A 20,576-nucleotide genomic window follows, 5' to 3' on the forward strand; every position below is an offset into this window, starting at 1 on the left:
AAAAATAAAAAAAAAGCCCTGCAGTCACTGGCTGCAGGAGTGGTGATTGGGACCTCTGGGCGCTCATGGCAGAGCTCCCCCATCCAGTGGAGGGGCATTGGGGATTGCTCTTCCCCGCCTGGCACCCATGTGGCAGTTGCCCCATGGCATGGTTGCTGTGTGCTGTCTGGGAGCCGGGGTGGCTCCAGCAGTTGCTCGGTGCCCGGCAGCACTCAGCCCCAGTGGACCTAGCTCCCAGACAGTGCATGGTGCCCTGCTGCACCGCGCTATACCCATGCAATGTGACAGCTGCTGCATGGGTACCAAGCAGGGGGAGGGGGTGATCCCTGTTGCCCCCTACTGTGCAGGCTCTGTCACGAGCGCCCAGAGGCCCCAATCGCCGCTCCTGCAGTCAGTGACTGCGGGGCTTTTTTAAAGTGCCAGGACTAGACTGGGCCGGGTGGGGGATGAGGCTGAGCAGGGCTGCCATGGGAGCTTTTCCTGCTCCCCCTGCCCAGGGAGAGGCAGGTACAGCCGGAGGAGCCGTGGGAGAACCTGCAGCCACCTGGCTCTGCCTGCCTTTCCCTGGCCGATCTGAATCTCCGAAACAGCATCAAAACTCCACAGCAGATTCGGCTGAATTTGAAATAGAGCAGTGATCCAAAACACTGAAACAAATCACTATCCTCTGAAACGGCCAAATCCAAAATTGAAGTGAAACATAGCTGTTTCGCACAGCCCTACTGTATAAACACGTGATCGAGAAAATTCATGTTCCAGGGGAGTTGTAACCTAAATAGACTGGACAGGCAAACAATGGGAAGGGAAGCAAGGGCTCGAGAGAGATGAATTGACTTGTCTACCAGCACCTGGGAGGTTAGCGATGGAGCTGGAAGTAGAACTCGGGGTTCCTGACTTCCAGGGTAATGTCCAATAGGGGTGTGCAAACTGGGTTGTATTCAATTTGGATTCAGATTGGGGCCCAATTCAGGGGACAGCGATTCTAATTTGTTGATTTGGATCACTGTCCTGATTCGATTTCAATTTCGGAGAATCGGCGATTTTGGCCATAGACAGTTTTTAAAATGTTTTTTCTATATATCTCGAGGTACCAGGTATGGCTCGTGAACATTGAGATGCTGGGGTGGATGGAGTGTCCCACAGGAGTGCGGTCCACTTCTGGGTCTGCCACCGAGCGTGTGGGGGGGCCCAGCTTGGCAATTGGACCCTGAGTGCCCCCCCGCCCCCGCCCTGCCAGACCCTGGAGGCACCAGTTGCCAAAATGGGGGGTAGGTCCCTTGTGTGCTCTGTGGCAGACCCGGAAGTGGACCGGAACTGCTTCTGGTCCACTTCTGCGTCCACTGCCGAGTGTGCTGGGGCCCCCCACCGCCACCCTCCCATGGGATGCTCCATCCACTCCACCATCTCAGCCGTCACAAGCTGCCTGGTACCTTGAGGTATTTAGAAAAAACATTTAAAGCTGTGTCTACGTCTGAATCATCAAATCTCTCTCCGAATCGATTTGGAGGGTTCCGATTCGATTCTGAGAGATTAAAGGGTCTCCTGATTCAATTTGGATTTGGAGATTCGGCCGCAGAATCAGGCAAAACCTCTGCCGAATCGAATCAACAACCGAAGCTTCGCACAGCCCTAATGTCCAAGTCGCTAGGCTGGCATTTTTTTTTTTTTTTTTTAAGGATGATGGAAGAAGTGGCAAACTGTGTTGTCTGTAGGGCTCGGTACAGATAGACCATTGCACAGTCCATCTGTTCTTTCTTCCCTTAAATTCTATATAAAATTTCTACCTCTAATAGAATAAATTGGAGCTGCCATCTTACGTATAAAACATGTTGACATGGGTTTGAGTCTGTTAGTGTCCCTGTTTGAAGAATCAAGACCTGTAAGAGTAGTACAGTATGTCTGTATGCATGTATAGTGCATGTCTGTATACATGTACATGATATTTAAAAAACCCCCAAAAAACTTGTTGCTTTGAAAATTTTGTTCCATGTGCAAAACAGAATGAGGGCATTAGATGCATCATAAGAAAGCTAAGAAGAACATAATGCTTTGAGTGTTTTACTTCCATGTGGTTGCGTGTAATGTGATGTATATATTATTCTCAATTTTGTATGATGTGTTGGGGTAGCCTCACATAATTACTTCGTTTTGGAACGTGGCTTGAGGAACAGGAAAACTGTTGGAGGTCTCTCTGTTCTACAGATGACAGAGATTTGAAGATATCCTGAACTTGATCTTAGCCTAGCCCTCCTAGCTCTTGATTCTGCCCCTTAATATATTTCCAATATGTCAGCTGCTCTGCCGTGTCTTGAGTCCCATCCCAAGTCGCCAATTTGGGGCAAAAGAGGGACTTCACAGGGAGCCAATAGAGCATTGAGCAGTTTTTATTTCCTGCACTTCCAGTGCAGTTGTAGAAGGATGGTGCCGCACAGAATACTTTGTTCCTATGGTTCATTCCTTTCTGACTTTGCCCTCAAATTCAGAAAAGCCAGTGTCTCCCAAAGCTTTTGCAGTGGAATTTTCTACAGAGAGTAGGAAATTATGTTGTATAAACAGCAATCCTTTTTTTTTTTTTCTTTTCACAAGAACAGGCAGGGGCTTTGCAAGAAATATTTCTATCTTGCATTTATGTATGAGAGAACACTCCAGGCCAAAGATAGATAAGGAAGTCTGTATACTTCAATGAAAATTTCTGTGACTAATATCGTTTCATTTTAATATTTTGTCTGATATGCAGAAGTGAAATGATATCTGATTAAGTTTCCTAGTTTTTGGGTGATATGCATGGGAGCTTAGAGAGATTACTTAAGCTTCTAGAGGGCTCCCAGTTGTGTCTAGTGCAGTAGTTCTCAACTTTTTTAGACTTGAGGCACCCTCAGAAAATGCCAGCTCTTAGTTGTCACTTGGTTTTTGACTACAGTAAAATTATATAGAATGTTTTTTCTGTTGCAACAAACTTGGAAAGACCACAACAGAACAGACTGTTCTTAATGCTATTTGAAATCTCTGGGGTTTTCTTGTGAATCATATTTGCACACCTAGTGGTGCTAACATTGTGTGGCACCCTGGGGTACCCTTGAAAGTATTTCAAGGCACCCAGGGTGCCGTGACACCCTAATTGAACATTACTGGTCTAAGGAATGCACCATATGCTTTCACTTTGACCTGTGGTCACCTCCTTTAGTTGACAAGGAACAGTTTTTAGGCTTCATGACTATTTGATCCTTGTCCTCTTTTCTGTGATACCAACAGGCTTGCTTGCTGGCGTGAAGAATGGTTAAATGCATTTCATCCTATTCATAACTTCTGTGGCATTTGAATGTCACAGGACTGAGGACTGAAACTCTTTACTTCATAAGTAAATAATAGAAAAATATTGGTTTAAATAGCATTTTAGTGACACATTTATTGTGAGTGGAGCCCACTTGCATCCCATTTAAATCTTACTAGGCAGATGTTACATGATTTTGGAGAACTGTTGATGTGATGTGAGTCTCTCATCCCCAACAGTTAAAAGCATAATTAAACCTTCTCTGTTCTGTGTCATAAGGGAGCTATTTCTTTTAATTACAACATCTTTCTTAGGACATGCAAAACATTCACATACAAAGAGTAGCTTTAGTTTCCTGAATTTGTTATGCATGCTTTCTGATAATTTGGTCTTACTTAGATACGATGTTAACCAGGAGAGAGGGTAGTAAAGCCCAAACAGAAATGTCAGTGATGTACAAATAGTGTTACTTTTTTGCTTTGGCTGAATCAGTGATTTAAATCATTAATAGCATCAGTAAACTATTATATCCTTTCTTTGCTAAAGTCTATAGTGATATTAAGCCTGTGGCCTTTCTTTATTGTCTTTGTAATGTAAACTCTCACATTTTAGATGAAAGCACAGTACGTATTTAGAGGGGGGGTGTCATTTTCTTTATGGAGTACACAAGACCATGGACATGTAACATTTCAGATGCATGTAGCATCAATTTACACATGTCATGGCAACTCCAAACTTGCTGGAAGGATGCCCCTATATGGAGCTCCTAGAGGGCTACAGTTAGGGCTCACTCCCTTGTGATTTGAAACACTGGACTGGGATTTTGAACATCTAGGGTCATCTCCCAGCTGTGAGACAGATTTAAGCTACGACTTTCATTAGGTTGCTTAATCTCTCTCTGCTTCTTTGTCAGAGAGGTACCGTTCTTTCATAGGGGAGTGGTTGTGCGAATAAATGCTTGTGAGGTGATGATTTGGAGTGGTCAGGCCTATATGAGTGTTTTAGGTATAGACATAAATGACTAAAAGTAAACACCTCTGTTTGCCAGAAATGTTCCTCTTGTGGTTGGATTCAGTCATAATTATGTTTCTGTGCAGTATGGATTTTCTCTTAGTTGCTTCTGTTAGCAAAACTAGCAGTCCATTCTTCATGTATCTAAAAAGAATTCTGGCATTTAATTAGGATTTTTGACCTTTCTATTTCATAGGTCCCACTAAAGATCTTAATTTGTATATGCATATGTGTTTATGGTGTTTGCTGTTCATGTCCACATACATTGCATATAATTTTGCTTTTGATGGATATTATTATGTTCCTTCCTAATCTTGATTTCCTCCCCCCCCCCTCTTTCTGATTCACTAAACAGACTCTGTTTTGTGGATGGTATGTGTCATTGCCAGAGTCTTCCTAGCAACCAGATATATTTCTAATAATAGCCTATCCAATTGCCAAAAATATTGAAAAATGGCATAGCATTTTGAAACTGCGGATGTTACACTCTCTCCAGTAAGTTAAAGGCTGAGTTTCTTTTAGATAATTGAATAAAATAAGGCTTATTCTACTGTAAGTAAAATGGATTCTCTGCATAGAGAATAAGGCTTCTCTCAGCCATGTTTACATAATAAAAAATGTTTAAGCCAAAGTGTTTCTGCTGTGTATCCATGTGTGTGATTTCATTTACAGCTTGTTATGTGAACAATCGTGTGCAGAGATGTGTTGCCATGATAAGGAATGCTGCATTTTATGTTAGCTACATGAACTGATGTTGTTGGACCCTCTACCTGAAGCAGCACGCTCCTTGATTACAGAGCAGGAAAACAGTTAAGGAGATCCTATCTCTTCTGGATATGGTATGTATTGTTTTTGTTGAGAATTTTGTGACATTCAACACATTTAGGCTTATAACAATATTTAAGATGTCTTCAGAGCCTGAATATTTTCTCTTCCTAATCTCTCCACTTAAAGAAATCCTCAAATCCGTTCTATTAATTGGATGGAGAATCCAGAGATGTCTTAAGTCGTATTAGGTCACAAGTCTGTGCTCTGCCACTGCAGGATGTTTGCCTGGAATTGATTTTCATCACTTCCCTTTGGAGGCCATTCTACAGTTTTAGTAATTCACTCGTGAGATACTCACTCACTCACTCACTCACTCACTCACTCACTCACTCACTCACTCACTCACTCACTCACTCACTCACTCACTCACTCACTCACTCACTCACTCACTCACTCACTCACTCACTCACTCACTCACTCACTCACTCACTCACTCACTCACTCACTCACTCACTCACTCACTCACTCACTCACTCACTCACTCACTCACTCACTCACTCACTCACTCACTCACTCACTCACTCACTCACTCACTCACTCACTCACTCACTCACTCACTCACTCACTCACTCACTCACTCACTCACTCACTCACTCACTCACTCACTCACTCACTCACTCACTCACTCACTCACTCACTCACTCACTCACTCACTCACTCACTCACTCACTCACTCACTCACTCACTCACTCACTCACTCACTCACTCACTCACTCACTCACTCACTCACTCACTCACTCACTCACTCACTCACTCACTCACTCACTCACTCACTCACTCACTCACTCACTCACTCACTCACTCACTCACTCACTCACTCACTCACTCACTCACTCACTCACTCACTCACTCACTCACTCACTCACTCACTCATATTCATCTTAAATTGTTTTCTATATCACTTCATCTCATTTAATCCCCTTGTTCTTTCTTTAAACTATTCTTTTTTTTTTTTTTTTGAAGTTTATATATTTTTAAATATATATTTCCTTGGTTTTTCTTTTCATTTTTAATACACATTCAGGGAGAGCAGATTAAAATAATGTGGCATCGCATCACAAGTAGGTTTGTACAGAACTTCTCATTAGGTTTGAGGCAAGAAATGGTTATCTTTCCCTGCAAACCTTTTCAAGGTTTTGGAAATCTTCCCATTCTGCACTGGGATGAAACAGTTGTTCATAGGCTGCCATCTCCCCTGAAAAATGATGTGGAGAGGCCCACCTCAAACCACTGAATAACCTTGGTCATCAAGATACTCACCTGGGATGTGGAAGACCTAAGATAAAGCCATTCTTGAACCTGTTTTTTTGGGTCCAAGATGTGTGCCTTGACCACTAAGCTATTAGCTATTCTGTTCTTCCTCAATCTGAGAGACTTCTCCTGACAACATGTTTTTTTGAAAGTGGTGTGCTCCAGCACACTTTGGTTTCAAAAAATTTGTCACTTTCTGATGAAAACCTTTTCAGCTGAAAAGGTTTTGGTTCGATCTGCTTGGCCATTTGCCAATCTGTGAGGAGGGGCAGGACTTGCAGGGCCCCTTGGCCAGAATCATGGTGGGGCCTGCTGCACTCCACCCTGTCCTTCAGGATGCCAGGGCTTGCCACCATTTCTGTTTGCAGCTTCCTTTATTTATCCCCTCTCCCCCCTACTGCTCGTCTGTTTTTTTGCATTTTTTCACAGGGGCCAGGCTTTTTCATGGGGGAGCTACTGATTTCACAGTTTCTGTGAAAATTGCAAAACCGTGATTTTTGGTAGGTCCCTGCCTGTGAAGACAGTCTGTTCTCTGCAGATTTTGCTGAGATGGCCAGTGATGGCACCAGGACTTCCAACTGTGTGGGTGGATTCATGAAGTAGACTGCTTTCAATTACGAACTACTTTTTACGGATCTAATCCAAAACTGGTTGAAGTAAATGGGAGTCTTTTCATTGACTTAAGAGGGCTTTGCGTTGCACCCCATGACCATTAACTCATTTCACTTTGACCACTAAACAGCCTTTGGCATGAACAATAAATATGTGCTTTTTTTTCCTCTTGTATACTTTTAAACAAAGTAATTAATTATAGATCAGACTGTTGTTCTGGGTCTGAAGGCCTATGTCCAGCAATGACCAGTGCTTGTTGTGCATTGAGGAAGGGGAAGAGAAAAGTGCAACTCTCTACATGGTTAAGTTTACTTCCTGAATTGTGTAGTGATTGGATTTCACTGTGAAGCATGGGGTTTTCTTACTCGTATCTTCATCTGCATGACCTAAAGATTTTCTCAAGTATCACTGAATTGTTTATCCATCCATCCTTTCCTCCTATCAAATACAGCTGTAACATTAAAAAATCCAAAACAACACAATGGTACATGCTTCATCTTAAATGTAAGATGACATTGCACAGATACCTTTTCTAGGATGCGAAATCACATAGATTTCTGTATTAACAAACATATAAGGGCAACTAATAAGATCATAGTGAAATGTCAGATGCTGATTTACTTTTATAAATGCGTTACAGAATGAAGGATAAAATCAAATAGTTTAAAAATTAGCCTCATTCTCCTGGGTATTTCTGCCATTATATATTTAGCTTCCAGAAGTTTGTCTCTCTACATTATGTGCTTTTAGTTCCAAAAAATACAACATTTATTACTGAATTTGCACCAATTTTTTTTGGGGGGGTAAAACCCCCAAACTTTAAGGAGTCAAAAGCTGCAGGTGATTTTTGGCTTTCCGCTGTAGCACTATTATTTTGTACGCTAGATACCATCTGCATAAATAAGTATGGTACATGTTGGACTAAGTCCGTGTTAATGGTTCTAATGTTATTCATTATGGTAAAAATGTTTTCAAGGATACTATGACTGTTTCTCTGCTTTCTGATCTAAAGTGTCTTTGGTCCTTTTACTGCCTTTTGCCTTCCTCATGTCAATTTTAGAATCCAGTGAATAAAATGGCTACTTTGCAAGTGGATCCACTCTTAAAGCTTTACTGAATAATATTCTAAAGAGCCAAATCTTGCCTCCATGTTGCTTAATATTTCATTTTATTGCATACGTCCAAGCATGTGTTTCATTGCAAACATCAAGGTATGTTGTGAGACTCTTCTGTTTTTAATGAGTGAATGAATTCTCAATGTGGAGGGTCTGGCTACACATCCATACTCTGGAAACATTGCCAATATTAAAAAGTAGCTATCTCATCTTGAATGCTTTTGCATCATTGTGAAGGGCCTGTGGTATTCTAGGTACTTCAAACACATGAAGACGGAGTTCCAGCCTCCAAGAACTTGCAGGTGAAAGACCAGGGTACAATTTGACCTACAGGACCATGCAAGTGCATGGGGAGGTATAAGATTCCCTTTTCTGTGCCCCCACATAGTCTGCTTGGTACTTGGCCGTGGTGTGGTAAAGAGGTGTGGGATAAATAGCAGGCACACCATGAGGTCTTGACTGTGGTCCCAGGGCACAGTCTAGTGCCGCTGAGACAATGGGATTGTGTTGTGGGTATATCACCTGTGCTGTGTTGGAAAGAGGGGAAAGGAGGGAAGGAATATTGTTTTGAAGTGCAGTTTCTTTCCTGGATGCCACTTACATGGTACTGAGTGTAAAGATTGTAATCCAGGCATAAATGTGACCTGGTGCGAACAGGAGCAAAATGCTAGAGAAAGCAACCAAAAGGAAAGTATTGCAATGGGGCCATACTTTGGGGCCCATAAGTTTGGGGCCAGAGTTGCAGCAGCTGCCTGCTGCTCCCCTGCCCCCACTGCCTCATGCTGGAATCTAAGATGAAGGGCATTCCCCCATGTTACATGGGGAAAAAACCCTCTTGAATTTTAGTATCAGCAAAACTAAAAGTTTGAACTGCAGAGCTTTGAACTGTTACTTAGGCAAATTGGATAAAGAATTGGAGAGGCCGATATGAAGACTGCCCATTAGAGAGGGAAGAAGATTCTGGGCCAAATGGCCTGCTGTTCTGCACTCTTAAGTCATCATTTACATCTGCGACAGCGAGCATGAACCTCTACCAGTTGTGTGAGAGAAGAATTCTGATAGGGGATTTTTGCACAACCTTTGCACAGGTGAACACAACATATGATGTAAGGCAGGGCAGGAACAGCCCTGTTCCCTGAGACGGACAGAACTCGCATGAAATTAAAACTATAGGAATTACTTTTAGACAGCAACAGAAGAGGCTTCATGACTAAAGGTCATTTCAGTTGCACTTGGTGTGCTTGCAGTGTCATGAACCCTTTATGACATGACTGTATTGAACATAATAAATAAATGAAGGAATCTGATCCCTGATGTACTTTTCTGCACTCTAACCTTACTTGAATAATTTTAACTTGAGTGTTGCAATTGATTGCGATGGTTAATGCTGATGTTCCTCTTCCATGAATTTTGTGAAGGAAGTCTGCCAATTGTTTGTAGTCAAAGACAATTTAAGTATGTGGAGTGTAATAAACAGCATGTTTTGTTTTGCCTGTCGCGATGAAACTGAGAACCTGAGATACCAACTTGATTAACAGATGCATAGATAAAGTGTATCCTCCTTAAATCCAAGAAAGATCCAAGCTCCTATGAAAATAGTGGAACAACGATTTAAAGAACTACAAAGTCGTCGTTTTTTTTTTTAAACAAGCCAAATTTAGTGCCTCGGGGGCGTAATGGATGATAAAGAAAAATTGATTTCAGTGAATTTTGTAGTTCTACAAGCTCAGCCTTAGAACAAATACTGTCATCATCTAAGCTAATTTTCAAACTGCCTGACTGAATGGAGGGAAAACAATCCTGATTTGGCTTTCTTTTATCTGGCACGTTAAGTTAAACGTGTATGTAAGTGGTTGCAGATTTGAGTTGTGCTTTAGCATGTTTTAGGAGAACCCTCAGTTAAATGCTCAAATCTAGTCTCATGGAGGTCAGTGTCAAAAGTCCCCATGGGAGCAGGCTTTGTTACCATGGCAAGGGACCATCTAATGTGGGTCCCTTCAGTGAATCTTTGACAGATGAACTCCTTCCCTGCATACTATTCCCTGATACGTGAGTTCACAGATTTGATGACCTTTGGGGTCACCTTGCAGGGATTATCTGGTCATCCAGATAATGTTGGGGGAAGGAAAAGGGATTGGGTGAAAGGATGTAGGGAGGTTTTGGGAGGCTTTGTTGATTTGGAGGCAATGTTTCAACTCAAAACTGGATTTAAAAAATAGGATGTCCTCAGAGTATTAAAGGAGCTAGTTGTAAAACAAACCAGTCTAGAGGTCCTATCACCACTGCCTCTGAGAGGGCTTTAAATGCCTGCACATGTGCTTATTATATTGTTAGTTCAAGTGATAGTTAGTCCATTTTTGTTTAAAAACAAAAGCAAACCAGAGCTATACTGTAAGAGTATTTCGGCTGTTAAGTAACTTCATCAGTTTGCTTACATGTCAGTGCTTTCAGGATTGGGGTCTAAAATGTTAACTTAAGGACTTGTAGTGTTTGGATTTCTTTTATTTGGTTTAGTGTTAGTGGTGGGTAAAACCAGTTTTTCTCAAAAAAAAAAAAAAATTATTTAAAAAAAAATCGTTGTGGTAGGTTGGCCTTCGGAAAATAGTTTTTAAGAAGAATAAAAATATACTAAAAATGCCACAAAGAGAAATTATTTTAAAATTTTAACTTCAGCATTCTCATTTATTTAAAGTGTGCTTTAGCTGTGCCCTCTGGGCATCAGGAGTTCAAGAGAGGAGAGAGAGTGCTTTACAAATGAGGCACCAGGCATTGAGTATTTTGCATCAATTAAAAGAAACTTTTATACATTCTTCTAAAATGAGAAGTGAATAAATTGCATCTGCTCAGTGTAGGAGTGACATCTCAGAATCCCACTGACAGCTGCATTATCAAGCTAAATCTCATTTCTCTCTTACTGCCGCAAACTGAATAATTCCCCTTTTTCTGTAAATTTTGATGAAATCTTCCCTGTGAAGGCCAGCATGTGGAGTCTTAGGACTTAAGTGGCACCTAAACTGACAGTCTGTTCATTATGACCGTTCACCTTCTATGACCAAGCTCTGCATGAGAGGTGTTGTGTGTGTGTTCCTTGCCCCCTGCTTGAAGGGCAGGGTGGGGGGATGTATTTAAGACAACCCTCTAATAATTAGATTCAATACATGAAAAATTATAACATATTAACATATTTATAATTTCCATGTATAGAATCTAATCACTGGAGGGGGTTGGGGGAGCTGTCATTTTAAATTTTAAGTTGTCTTAAATTCAGATAAATGCATTAAAAACCCAAGTCCTAGATTAAATAGCGTCTTATCTTAGAAAGGGCCAGAGGCTTTGTGGAATTTATTAGGCGCTTCGCTATTGGTTTGGGTTTTTTTGGGTTTTTGTTTTTTACATACAAGTTGGTCAGATACTACAGTGATGAATAACAGCATAAAACTATTAGACGCATGGATAATACTTACCTATTTTATAGCAGTTTCATCTGTGGATCTCTAAGTACTTAGCAAAGAAAGGCATGGGACCAATTCCTCCATTAAAATGGGGAGACTTTTTCTGTTTCGTTTTTTTTTTTTAAATAGAAGAATTGAGGTGCTGAAAAGTGACACTGCTTGCCAAAGATCACTCAAAGCAGCTGTAGTAGAGCTGGGAATAGGTCTTTTTTGATTGCCTAGTGCTCCACCAATTGAACCATATTGCCTTCAGTTTTAATTGATCTATTTTTTACTTTTAAAATAATAATGTATCCAGGATTGTGAACTTTTATTTATGGTGGTCAATGCTATAGTACATACAACAATAAAGGAAATAATCTGGTTTAACAAAATTATATAGCTGCCTTTTTGGTGAGAAACTATTAATCATCAGGGATCCTGGCTTTCTCTGATTTAAAAACCAATCCCCAATCTTTGGATTAAAGAAATAACCCCAAATCTAAATTTTTCCTTGGTCAAAATGAAACGGAGTGTGTGTGTGTGTCATTTTGAAAATTTTTTGTATTAAAAAAAGTAACCCAAATCCACATTTTTAGTGATTTTTAAAATGAAACACCACATATAAATATGTGGTGCATCTGTGGTGTTTCATTTTAACGCCAAAAATGTGGACTTGGGTTACTTTTTCTAATCCAAAAATTGAGGATTTCTTTTTTTATCTGAGAAAACCAAGATCTCTTTTGTTAAGAGAGCTTTACAGAAGGACATAAAACTCCGTGGACTGTCCCTGTCTTGAAGTGAATGGATAGTACAAAAATGGACAGCAGTTTAGAAAAAAAAAGGAACTGGAGATCAACCCACGTAAGTAGTGGGTTTGAAGGAAGTGTGAAAGGCTGGTTAGCAGGTAGGAAGAAAGAATGTAGGGAACAGTGTGATAGAAGGTGCAGAGCCAAGAACAGGAGCAGGAGACAAAAGAAGCAGGAACAAGAGATAATTGGGAGCAGCACAGAGCTAGTGCTGGAGAAGGATAGGAATGCAAGCAGGGAATTCTGTCTCCTGATATATTTGATAGATTCTTAAAGTGTAAGGCCGGAAGGGACTATTCTGATCATCTAACTTGACCTTCTGCATGACACAGACTGAAGAACCGCATCTAATAATGCCTGCATTAAGCTAATGGCTCCTGTTTTGAGCTGTAGCGTACCTTTTATTTTCTTTGAATCAAGGCTGGATTGCTTTCTAAGAAACTGAAGTGCTGGGGAGTTCTTCGTGCCCCTAGGTGAGTTACTCCAGTAGCTAATTGACTTACTGCTAAAAATCTGCAGTAAGTTTCATTGTATGAAGTGAGTATGAAATGTGTGTCACTGTAGTATTGATGTGTAAGGCTTTGTAGATAAGGCTGAGGAGTGGGAATCTGAGGTGATAACAGACAGGCATCCAGTGAAAGGATTCATAGCTATTGTTAACACTTAAAAGTTGTGATATCACCCAGAGGCTTCAACCAGGTTGAAGTAACATTTTTGCTTGACACGGTTCCAGTAGATCACAGATGAAAGAAATCAGTGCTTCTTTTTGGTTCAGCACGGGAGCAGTCTCTAGGGAATACAAGGGTCTTAAGTGCTGGGAAAGGGCAGCGACTTTACTGGTACCATTTTGGGCTGAATGGAAGCAACAAAGAGTTGATGAGGCCAAGGAGGAAGAAAACCGAAGGCATTGGAAGGAATAACCAAATTTGATTCTCCATGACCACTCTTAGCCTCTGCCCAAGTGTGCCTGCTTGATAGACTGGGAAAAGAGCATGTTTTAAATGGTAGGACTCAGGCTATGGAACTCTGTGCTGGAAAGATGAGACTATCTTAGTATGGTTGCATTCAACACAAGGCATGAATTGCATTTAAACTGTCTCCAAAATGATTTACCGTAATAATAAGAAAAGCCCTGTCTCAATACAGTCCTGTCTGGCCTGAAAGCCTGGTGAGGGAGAAGTGCTGTTTGGTTTTGTATTTAATATTTTGCGTGGTGTTTAAGTGCTCTGATAGGTTCTCAGATGCCATCAAAGTGAACCAGGAAATGAAGTGGTGGAGAGAGGTTATGAAGAAAAACAAGAAGCTGTGTTTCCAGAAAGGTTGTGTGAGGTAGCATTGAGATATGTTGGAGGAGATGGCTGATCAAGCAGTGCGGGAAGCAACCCTGGCTGGAGCGGTAGAGAGAAATTTAGGAATTTATTTTTTTTCATAGATTCATACCACTTTGAAGCATAGGAGTAGACACAGTTCTCTAAGAAGCCGTTGTAGAGTGAAGGAGTCGGAAGACCATTCTGAGGGAGGCTACTGACCAGTAGGTCTGGAAGCCACTAAAATGAGTGGCTAGCAAGGCAGAAAGAGAATGGACCCTTGGAAACTTGGACAGAATCTGAAGTGTTGGGGAGGTTGATTGTAGGAGATGGTAAGGTCCATGTAATTTAGTGTCTTTTGATGAAGGGAGTAGTGATCAAGAAAATAAGAAGGGACTCCACGTTTGACTTAGCAAAGAGGTCATCTTAGTTTTGGTCAGGTTAGCTGTAGTGAGGTAGGCATTGCACAAAGTATCCTGAAGGTGGAGCAGGAGTAGAACCATTGAAGGAATTATGTGTGGACAGCATGCATGAAGTTTTTGGAGATGGTTGGAGGGGGAGGGAGTAGGAGGGAGAAAGGATAGTATTTGGAAAGGCAGGTGGCTTTTACACTAGAGGACAAAGATTGTGTTGATGGACTGGTGGAAAACAGCCAGATGAGAGAGAGTGGCTGGAGGATAAGGGGGAGGAAGAGGATGGGGGAGGAAGAGGATGAGAGACCAAGGCAGGAAATGATGGGGTTGGGGGTTAGAGACTGTAAAAGGAACACCTATGAGTCAGACTGGGGTGAACAGGAAGTGGGGAAAAGAGCAAAACAAACAAAACAGTTAAAGACAGAGTCTCCAAGTCATTCCTACATTGTTACATTGCCCATACTGTTTAGCAGAAGAGCTGGAATGATCTTTATACATGCTGTGCCATTTTTTCACAGGATGATATTAGCATTAGCAGAACTAGGGCATGACTAATTGAAATAGTTTGCTGTGTGGTAGAGTGCTATATTAATTTTTTAAAGATCTGATGGATGCTTGAACCCAAGCAGTGTTGCTAAATTCTTGAAAAATATGAAGATTGTCCTAAGCAAACTTTTCACGTGATTGAGAGGGAAGAACATGATAGGAGCTGCTGTTAATGGCTCAGGCTGATTCCCATAGCAGTGCTTAGAATTCTTTTTTGGGTATTTCTTTTTTAATTTAGTACCAGAAAGTGGTGTGTTTTTTATTTTAGTAAGCCAAGTGGTTTGAAAGCTATGCTAATAAACTTCAGCTTCCCCCTCCCCACCCCCAATATTATTGTAGCCATTAGCTTTATAATAGCTGCAGTGCATTGTATTGAAAGTAAAATAGACTGGCACAATGGCTTACACTTCTTAAATCTTAGCAAGACTCAGTACATACATATCTATATCAATGCATTGTATAACTAGTTTGTAGTTTCTACCCATCTACCCTACCTTTCAATCCTCCACTTTTCCCATTGTATGTGTAGTGCCTGGTAGTACTTGGCTGGGGCCCATAGGCATTACCACGGTACAGATGATGAAGTGCTGAAAAGCAGTTCCTAGACATGGCTGTCAGCACCATTGCTTGTCCCTGGCTTGCAGTTTGAGAAAAGCTGAGGAAGCAAATGTAGACAGATGGAATGACATTTCATGGTGATAGAGGACAGGTTGACTGGCGAGACGTGTCTTGTTTCAAGCTTGTTAACAGTGACTAAAGTATGAGTTGTCAAGGGGGTGTAGTGGAGGCATAATATGAGAACAGTGAGATGAGGTAAGAGGCAATGATTACCTAACTTTTATACAGAAAAAGGTACAGCAGTAAAAGGGAGGGGACCCCAGTCGGTGGATAAATGATGAAATATTAAGCAGGTTTTAGGTGCTGAACCTAGTGGAGGGTAATTCGGGAGAGGCAGATATAATGGGAGCCTGGAAAAATGCACTTGGAATAAAAAACAGGAGAGGGAGCGAAAAGGGAGCACGCATCCTTGGGACATTTTATAGAGGCTGCAAGCTTTCTTACTAGAAATAATGACATAAACATGTAGTACCCTAAGCTGATAGAATCAGGGAAGCTTGGAAAGGAAAGCTGCTGGACAGCTGGTGCTATTCAGAGGGTAAAGGAATTGTGTGCAGGCTTGAGGGGTAAGTAGTAGTGCAGTATGTGAAAGTGCCTTCACTTTCCACCCCCTCAAGAAAGTGGGACGTTGTAGCACTCGTCACTGACCCCTGACCTGTAGAACATGTTTTCTTCCATCTGTGTACTCTCCTTTCCTCTCTATACCACATTGCCATTCTCTTTTCTTCTCTTCTGTTGCCTTCTCGTCAACACATCTCCCCCCTCCTTCCTCTGGGAGTGGAGTTTGAGTGCCTCAGAGCTTGCTCTTCTAAATTGGTGCTTTCCTTTTTATCTGTTCAGGCTGTTATGGACCTCCTGATCATGACATCCCAACACTTGTTATAAGCAGAAATCCTGGTTTTCCCTGATTAAACCCTCCCTGCCCACAAATTCTTCAATTAAAAATGAAACGCTGTTATATTCATATAGATATCATTTGAACACCATTTTTATTGATAGATTTACCATTTTAAAGCAGTATGGAAGTCTACCAGTGCCTCAATCACTATAGTAAAATAAATTCTAAGTATTTATACATTTTGGTATTTGATTTGGGGGTTTTTATCATGGCAAATCAGAGCTTCCCCCTTAGCTCAGTCTCCAGAGCTTACCAGGACACAGGTCCAGGCCCCTCATTCCCAAGCCATGGGTCCCCAGCCCTGCCAGTGCCCCTCACTCCCCACCAACAGTCCCTTGTCCCCTCCCAGCCCTGCCAGAGGGGGCCCCCAGCTACCAGGGCTAAGGGGCCAGGGACTTGGGTCTCCAGCCCCCTGCAGCTGTGCCTGAGCCCTAACTGCTGCCAGCAGGAAGCTGCTGCGGCCTGAGCGGGGAGCCCAGCTCTCCTTCCCTGATGGGCAGCATGACCAGAGTGGAGCCTGTGGTGGGGGTAGGTGTGGGCTGCCTGCAGTAGGCTCTGAGGGGGGGGGGGGGGGGCCGGGCTCCCCATCGCTATGCGCACTCCTGGGGGGAAAGGGGGGAACCCTGAGATGTGTGCAGGGTGGGTGCGGGCTGCCCACTGTGGGCTCAGACTCCCTGCCCTCCTCTTCCCCAGGGTCTCCATGGCCTGGTGGGTGGGACCCAATACAGCAGTACAGCCAGCAGCAGTGGGGGCAGGGATGTGGGGTTGTGCCCCTTCTTGCTGTGGGGCAGGCAGGGGCCCTTTTGCCAGGGCAGCGTGGAGGTCGGAGTGGTTGCATGAGCTTCCCTGCCCAGCCTTGCTCTGTTCTGCTGCACCGGATCCTGCCCTTAGGGCCACAGAAGCCCTGGGGGAGGGCAACAGGGTGAGGACCCTGAGTCTGCAGAGGGCAGCTTGCACCTGCCCCATGCACAGATCTGGGGGTCACAGGTCCCCCTCTCCCCTCCTGGGAGCATGTGCAGTGATAGGGAGCCAGCCTAACCCACCTGCCCCCTGAATGAGGTGCTTGCTGCCCCATCCCTCTCCCTGCTGGTGCCCTGTAGCTGCGCATTGTAGCCCCAAGCCCTCAGCCCAGCACTACCCAACTCCCTCCCTCCCTCCCTCCCTCCTTCTCTATGGGGGCATCAATCCCGCCCCCATCAGACTTACCTGCCGGAGCTGCTTTCTAGGCTTCTTGGTGGATATGGCGTCCCTTGGCTGACCACCCCCAACCCCTTGCAGGCTGGACTATACCAGCCTGCAGAGAGAAAGAGAAAATACTTTGTTAAAATTAAAAATCTGCATTTTTCTCTAGTAAAAGGGAAAATCAGTGCGTGTTTTTTCCCCTTCCATTTCCCACAGAAAATCTGGATCCCTCATTATAAGTAAAAATGGTTGCACTGACTTGTCTTGTTTGAGTCTGCCCATGAGGTGGACCTATTGGCTGTGTGAGTTGGTTTTTAGATCATGACCTTGGTGATAGCATGCTAGGATAGAGCTGGGGAACAGCATATCCCACTGCATTGGGGGCCAACCCTTTTGGCAGACATGCCACAAATTAATCCCTCTCTGAGTACCACTCTGATCCCTTTCCCCTGTTTCATCTGCTTTCTGCTCCCTGCCCTCTCAGTTATTTTGCTTTCTACTCCTTGTTCTGTGGTCCCTGCCTGATCTGCTTCTCTGCTTTCTACTTCTCTCCTATCTGCTACTGTACTGCCTGCCTCTTCCCAAATCTGTCATGTGCCACCCAAACATGCTGCCCATGTCACTTGTGGCACGTGTGCCACAAGTTGGCCACACCATTTTGTTTGATTGACTGTTGTCACTCTGCTTGAGGGGGGGGGGATATTAAAAAGTTTTAATATAGAGAACTACTTGACCAATTTCTTTATTCCAGATTTGTTTTAGGATGAGAGGAACATTAGGATGTGACCTGTCTACATCTTATTATAATGTATCCGCTGGCAAACTCTGAAAGAGATAAAACAACAGAGAGCTAAATCTCCTCAATACAAATGTTAGGAGCATATGTAATAGGATTGTTGAACTGGAGTTGTATGTTTTCAAGGCTAAGTACAGTATGATATTATTGTACTATCAGAGGCATTCTTAAATCAGAAAAGCAAGTGGGGATTTAAAATGGCTGTTGGAGGATTCTTGGATTTTGCTGTATACTTCTACAGTTGCAAGAGAAGAAAAAAGTCTTTTGTAGGTAAGACAAAATAGCTTTATAAGACAGCTATAACTTTGAGAGGAAATCCTGGATGGAGTAAAATGTGAAAATTCCCTGTAAACATGAAATCTCTGAATGACCTTAATGTTGCAAGTTATTAATAGTTTCCATATGGAAATTTTTACAGGCAGGCAAACAACTGGTTATAGATTTGCCTTCTGTTTAATTTACATAGAAAAAATGATTGTTTGTTTTGTTTTTATTTTTGTATGTTTCTAAAGTGTTTAAACAGGAAACATTAAACATTTATTATACTGGATGTCTTCAAAATGGCTTTATATAAGTCATGCATACACGTGTGTGGACACACAGAAACAAAAGCAAACCCAAAAAGTTTTTTAAACAACTATTATTAAACTTATAAAGTCAAGCACTCTGAAGCCAGAAAATGCCAGAATTCAGGTTGCATGTATTGCTTTACTTTGCCTTCCTTTTGTGTGCATCTTATGGTACAGTCATTAATTAACAGGGTCACACAATTTTTTTTTTTTTTGTCCACAGGATCCCTGCCGTGGTGTACAGACAGATGGAGCTCACCAAATGGATCTATTGTAAACATTAGTCAACTTATCCTCACAACATACCTATGAGGTAAGAGTTACTATTACTGTTTTTGGGACTAGGGAACAACAGGGAATAAGGCCAGATTTGTGAAATGTGTGGGCCTAATTTGAGAAGCTTAGGAACTGATTTTTTTTGAGAATTTACCAGTATGAATTCCTTTCAGAATTTTCCAAAGAGAGAGACCCTTTTCTGTTCCCCAGCAAAACTATCCACTTATGGTTGTGTTTGAAAAGTTAATACATGTAGTTCAGTAGTGACTTACGATTGCCTGTACTGAGCATGCACCAGTTTGGAGAAGTGTGTGGGGGAAATGTGACAAGGAGGACTTTTTCTGGAACTGCTACTACAGGCAGCAGGGATGGGAGGTTTAGGAATAGAACTCCCCTGATGGTGCTCAGGTAGCCTGAAGGAGAAAGAAACAGATTTACTTAGATGAAAATGGAGCAACGCTTGGGTTAGTGAGAGATACATGGGAGGAGGAAAGGTAAGTTGAGTCATGAGCTTGAATGGGGACTGATTCTGATAATGGGAGTTGATAGGGAAAGGGGGTTGGAAGCTTCCAGAGGCAGTGAATGAAGAGCTGGGTGGAGACCATGACTAGGCAAAGAAATAGGAACTGGGGAGAGAAGCTGGAGTGCAGCAGAAGAGATGAAACTGGGACAGACAGACTGGAAAAGATTGGGTGCAAGAATCTATGTTCAGAACCTGGAATGGGACCCAAGGTTCTCAAGTTGCACAGTTCATCTTCTGTTGGCAAATATCTATGAGACCTGATGGCAAAACATGTTGCATGTCTTACCTCCTGGGCCTCTGCCTGAATGGTTTGTCTGTCAGAAGCCATGTACAAATACTCAGTTTCTCCTGGGAGAGCAGCAACACTCCCAGGAGAAATCACAAATGTACAGATGCTAAGGATTTTTCTCCCAAGGCAGAAATGACCATTCCAGCAGAAAGATAACTCGGGAGCAACCAGGGTTAAATCACTCTCTGGAGAATTTCTCCTGGGAGAGCAGATCTGTACATGTTCAAAGTTATTAGCCACTGAAACTTATCTAACAATGGAAAAGGTTAATAATCTTAACCAGAGAGATGGTAATTGACTCCAAGATGAACATGGGCCGACAATGTGAGGTCACGGTTGGCAGGGCTAACCGGACCTTGTCATGCATCCACAGGTGCAACTCAAGTAGAGCCAGGGAGGTGATCCTCCTCTTCTATGCGATGCTGGTCAGGCCACAGCTGGAGTACTGCGTCCAGTTCTGCGCATCCCATTTCAGGAGGGATGTGGACAACATTGAAAGGGTCCAGAGGAGGGCCACCCGCATGATCCGGGGACAACAGGGCAGACCCTACATTGAAAGACTGCAGGACCTAAACCTGTTCAGCCTTCACAAGAGAAGGCTGAGGGGAGACCTGGTGACCGTCTATAAACTCACTAGGGGGGACCAGAAGGGTTTGGGAGAGACCCTGTTTCCCCTAGCGCCCCCTGGTATGACAAGGAACAATGGACACAAATTATTGGAGAGTAGGTTTAGATTAGACATCCGCAAGAACTACTTCACAGTTAGGGTGGGTAGGAGCTGGAACCAACTTCCTAGGGAAGTGGTGCTGGCTCCTACCTTGGGGATCTTTA

At 42.8% G+C, this 20,576-nt stretch overlaps 1 protein-coding gene across 6 annotated transcripts in view; it reads left to right on the plus strand.

Moving 5' to 3' along the window:
• Positions 1-20,576, plus strand: part of TIAM1 (T-cell lymphoma invasion and metastasis 1) — a 333,643-nt gene that overhangs the window by 83,891 nt on the left and 229,176 nt on the right. For 5 of the 6 annotated variants that reach the window (XR_002098932.1, XM_019524607.1, XM_019524606.1 and 2 more), the window contains exons 3-4: positions 4,955-5,121; positions 18,881-18,970. The gene's annotated coding sequence lies outside the window, so the exon portion shown is untranslated. The remainder of the gene's footprint in view (positions 1-4,954; positions 5,122-18,880; positions 18,971-20,576) is intronic. The other variant, XM_019524604.1, reaches the window with a different exon arrangement.

The sequence above is a fragment of the Gavialis gangeticus genome, unplaced genomic scaffold (assembly GCF_001723915.1).
Source record: "Gavialis gangeticus isolate Ggan-Ray unplaced genomic scaffold, GavGan_comp1, whole genome shotgun sequence".
Lineage (NCBI taxonomy): Eukaryota > Metazoa > Chordata > Crocodylia > Gavialidae > Gavialis > Gavialis gangeticus.